Source organism: Dreissena polymorpha, chromosome 4 (assembly GCF_020536995.1).
Source record: "Dreissena polymorpha isolate Duluth1 chromosome 4, UMN_Dpol_1.0, whole genome shotgun sequence".
NCBI lineage: Eukaryota > Metazoa > Mollusca > Bivalvia > Myida > Dreissenidae > Dreissena > Dreissena polymorpha.
The window spans coordinates 135,739,395-135,745,114 of record NC_068358.1 but is presented as its reverse complement, the minus strand read 5'-3'; positions in this window follow the sequence as shown (position 1 = coordinate 135,745,114).

Genomic DNA, 5,720 nt, shown 5'->3' with positions numbered 1-5,720 from the left:
ATACATGGTCATAAAAATGTATTTGAAACCACTGAGACTTTGCAAAATAGAACAGTTACGGTATCAACAATCACGGAACTTAAATTTGAATATAAAAAACGGTACGCACGTCTATTTCAAAGCCGTGGTCTGGATCAAATTCATCTAGTGAACGATAGAAGAGGTCAGTCGCCATGAAGACCAACTTATATTTATTTATTAACCAATAATATAGCATTCAACTTGTCTTACGAATGAATATACAGAAAGTAAAAGCTTTTTACATTGCGTTGAATAAAATGCAATTCTACTATTTGCTAACAATCAATTCGTTTTGAACGTTAATTTGATTTTGTAAATTCAAAAGCTTTTATAAATTTTACATTGTCAACATGGAAATAATAACTAGAATGAAACGACCTAAATGATATATGTGTATTATAAAGAAAATATCGACTCATAATAAACTATTCTTAAATTAACCATTTACTTATTTGGTATTGTCGTTTTACTTGTATTCGCCATTATGAACAATAAGCGAAACATATTGTAGCGAAAACGTGAGTGCATGATTTAACGTTTCTCAAAGAACCTTTCACTGAACAAAATGTTTTATTGTGCATGATCTTTACACGTTAGCGAATTATGATAACCCAGAGTGTATTTATTGTTAAGACCTACAACGGGATGAATATATATTTTTGAGAATACAAATCAGAAAAATTATGACACATATCGGATTATAGTACGTCTCGAAATGTAGTACGAACATGACTGTATCTTCATAAAATCCAAAATTTAACAACATGTTTGACACAACAATGTATTGGTATAAGTAATCTACCTTCTTTAAAAGACGGTTACTGTCGCTTCATATCCCTTACCAGATACCGCCCTTGCAACACTGTGTTGCCACAATTCAAAGGTAAACGACAATTCGTTGAAGAAAACAGTATATAGAAAATAGTTATTAATATTGTCATGGGTATACAACATAAAACATTTATGGAAAACATCTTGTTGTATCCTGAGAACGTATAATTTAACAATTTACGAACAATTCGTTCTGGTATAGTTGTATATACATGGCTGCTTCACAAGTAAGAACGTAAGGTTAGAGTGCTGCTTATGTTTTAATATAGATCTCCATTTATGAGTATACAAAAAACCCCACATTAAATGGACCAAACAAACATTGTGGAGTGTATATTCACATAAAACGCACTGAAATGTTCGAGATTTGTCGCTTCTTAACTTGTTATTTGTTTAGTTCGGCGAACTAAGTCTGTAATGCCGTTTATTTACAGCACTTCAGACTGTAATAAGTCAACTGTATAAAATCTCATCAAAGGTTTACTGTGTTGATTTCATACTACACATCACAACAAAAGGTTAATATTATTCAGGGAATTTATAACATGCACTTGTCAAATAATAAACGCGAACTTTACGATTTTGTCTGATTAAGTTGGTCACGAATTTCCCCAAATTGTCAAACATTTCAAAAAGTATAAAGACCTAGATTTTCCTTTCAACTTATGTTTACCATATCATTTACGAAACGGAAGAAGATATCAAACTCGTATTTTTGTGTTGATTTTTTAAATAAATGGTATAGAGTAAAATACCACAGCACCGTTTCACGCAACGATATGTCATCTTTCTCGACAATACTACATGTAATAATGACGTCGGCTCAGAATTGATATGTTCTGAAGTATTCAGTGGTCATAACCGCGTGAGTTTTAATTGTATTTGGTTAACTGACATCAATACACAAAACATTTCAATCTTTTTATGTCATGATATATTACATGTTGTTTAAAGATGATGAAGTGGTATGATACTGGTGATTGTGATCGGCAGCGATAATCTTATGTGGTTTGCTTGCTTCATGCATGTGTTCGTGTGATCGTTTCGAAGTTTATGAGTTCCTTCTGCGACTAAAGCTGCATAATTTGAGAACTCGAAGTGTTTCCAAGTATCCTACTTAATTTACTTACGGGATTCACGAAAGTTGGGAAGAACGTTATATATTTCTGCATTTAGCAGCAATTTGTGTTCTAATGAGAGGCATCTTAAATTGTAAAGTTCTTGTACTGTTGAGAGAAATCCGAAGGAAACCCAACCTCTCCGCTTATGTGACCACTTACCTATCTCACATACGACAAGGACTTGGATTGAAATCAGTTGCCTAGTTGCCTAGGTTTGAAGTGCTTTTACGGATTTACAAACCACTAACCGGACAGCCGGGTTGTTATTTAAACAAGGATATGTAATTAGTTCAGTTATACAAGTATAAATCTGCTCTCCTATTTTGCTTCGGGAAAACGTCAACTACCCTTAGAATATGAAACAAGTACACTTTTTAACAATGCACTTTCGTGGATGCAGGGTCTATCAGAGTCCCGATTGTAAGGTATGCACACGATTGTTGAAACACATTATACACGGAAGATAAGTTGTGCGTTTTCTAAAAGCACTCTATAGCATCATTTTGAATATGGGAAATATAATTTATGGTGCTTTTGGAGCCATGGTCTGGATCGGGTTCATCTAGAGGACGATGGAAGAGATCAGACGCTATGAAGTGGTACTCATTTCCGCGCGTATTATTTTGAATGATTATAAACCTAGTGCACTTCATGAAAAGGAAACGATGTCCATAAAATATAACATTTATTCCCCGTTTCCATTTTTTAATGCATAATGTTTTTCTTGGACTGGTTAAAACTTTATTTGATTATATTTTTTACCAATAAGTGCAAAAGAAGCAACACAGAAACAAATGCCTCCTTTTTTGAATGAAGTACATTAACAGTCAGCATGGCTTTATATAATTTTACGACACGAAATATTCAATGCAGACAAACAACCGAATGCACCATTTTAAGGTTCAAATAAAACTCTTTAATACTGAGTGAAAACTGAATTTACTTGCCTGTAAAATTACACATCGAATGAACAAACTTACGGGTAAACAGTTATTTAAATTTATGCTTGATGTGCGCGTTTGCACCAGTTGTTGGTGTAACTCATAGACTATGTATTGTCAGACTGGATTAAAACACAATATAAAGTAGTGTTGAATGCAGATATTGAGCGAGGCTTAGAAACTTAAACCACAAGCATTGGCGACCCAATCGTTCTGCACTGATATGGTAGCAATTTTCACAACCAACACGATCACCTATATAATATGAGATAAACCTGTCATAAAATGATTTCAACAAATATTGAAACTTGACATTTTGACCATAAAACAAAGTACTTTAAGTAACTTTAAACATTTTCAGGTAAACGCGTGTACTTTAATATAGATGAATTGAAAACATAAACAAAACATCTGACAACATGTAAGCGGTAAAACAACATACATGTCTATGTTTTTATCTTGTTTTTGAGTAATATATTATTTTAATATGGTCAATTTAAATCCTTTATATTATGGTTGGAAAAAATGCACCGCAAAAACATATTTGAATCGATGAGCCCGCTTCGACTCTGGAGAGTTTAATTGTTAATACTAGTTTAGATGCTATTTAATATTATATAATATATATATTGTTGAACACTGAAAATAACTTTATATGTGAATTATACACGGCGTGTGTAAGTTGCCAGTTAAAAACTTGCTTATTATTATGACATGTGTATATACCTACAATTTTAGGTTAATTTTTAGAACAACAATTGAGCATAATAGTAACTTTGGCTAAAGTAAATAAAATATTAATATGAACACTTACTAAAATTACTCAAATTAATCAATCATGTAATAGAACCACGCTTTGAGGGAGAAAACGAAGATCACTTTTTTCAGTTGGTGTCATGAATCAAAGCAAATAATGACTCAAACCATTTGCGTGGGTTAATCTTGTATGTTTTACTTTGGCTTACATTAATCAAACTACGAGATCAAACGAATATGGATCGCATTTGTCTCAGCGAAGGTAAGATATGCTTATAAACAATTTACAATTTGAGGCGTCTGGTGATTACACGGCAGGTGCCAAATATAACAAAGAAGGGATAAATATAACCAAGGCTCTTTGCTTCTTCTGCCAGAAATGTGTATGTAACAGTAAACATTTGGTTTTGGATGGAACCAAATCTAAAACCAGATTATACCCGAGTGTGATTCGATTATAACAGAGTGTATTTTATATTCACTCGAAAAATATAAGGTTCGATGTGCGTAATTTACACTTTATTGTATTGACATTTATGAGACTGTTAAGCAACAGAATCATACACATTAAATATGATCACATGGTTATACACGATACACGAACACTGTTTGCTCAAATAAATAGTCTGCCGAAGAAATGTAATTAAGATACTTTTTATCATGTAAGAATGTATGCGTGTTGATATGTTTGAATAAATAATTCCGAACGTCGTCGACTGAAAACAAGCTATGCAGAATTGCAATGCTGTTAATTTAACACACTGTTTCCAGGGTGCAGGATATCTGACTTTGCGGGGTTCAGAGATAAATATATATGGTTAATTTTCAATTTTAATTGTAGTAAAATGAAGAAAACGTGGCTTCAGGGATGTAAACTGCTTAAATTATGGCAAAGTGTAGTAAAATACAAATACATATAGATTGGTAGTCTACTGAAAAACACAAATACGCTTTATACAATTCAAAATGAAGTCATATACCGTTTGTGTTATTACATTGTTCAAACGATCATATGTAGGTATATTTATATGATATACTTATGGTTTAAATTGTACCTGAGTGAGGATCAAGAGTTAGGAAATGAACGGAATAATTAACTTGGAATTTTTTTACTTGCATTTAAAAACCTGCGTAATGTTTGTCTTGGGTGACTTTTATTAAATACATTGTTTTTATTAAATTACTCATTTATCTTGTTATTCCATGCTAAGAGGATCAAATACATCATTGTAATGGTAAATGGTATATTCAATGCTGTCGAATGAATGTTTTAATCTACTGAGGCATGACCATGCGTTTTCCCCCAAAACACTGAATATTTGGATCCGTACTATTCGAAACTATACGAAACCGTGCTGTTACAGGGACTTGTTCACATATTGAAGAATTCAAAGAAACAAATGTGTTTTTAAATATAGCAAACTATACACGGACATATATTTAAAAGTGGTCGTTTATGAGTAATGATAGTTTTAAATTGAGAAAAAATGAAACGATTGAGTAATCGAGTTTTTATTGTTCTTTGTGTTTTCGCGTAGATTTCATGAATAATCTACAATACGTGTACTGTGACACGCCAGAGTGGCCAAGCGGTTAATGCGGTCTGATTTTGTTCCAGACGACCCGAGTTCGAATCTTGTTTGGGTTAAAATTATAACCATATATAAAAGTTATTATTATAATAATGTAATTATTTTCTTATTTTCCATTTTCCCCTGTAAACTTGTATTTAAGGTCATATAAAAGTCATTACCCGTGTTGGAATCGTCTAGTAGACAATACAAGTGGCAAGTCGTCATGAAGAGGTACTCATTTCCGGTATTCATATTTTGAATAAAATGGATTTAGTGTACTTCATTCTAATACATTAATGCCATTGACCGTTATACATTTTGATTTGGATGTCTTATAAGCTGTCATTTCTTTTTTATTTCCTCATATTAGGACTTAAGATAAATCGGAATCGTATTGGGAGGGGCATTAGCTTACACAGTGCAATTCTGTCACTTACAAGTCACAAATTTGACCATCCAACGAGTTTTACGAAACA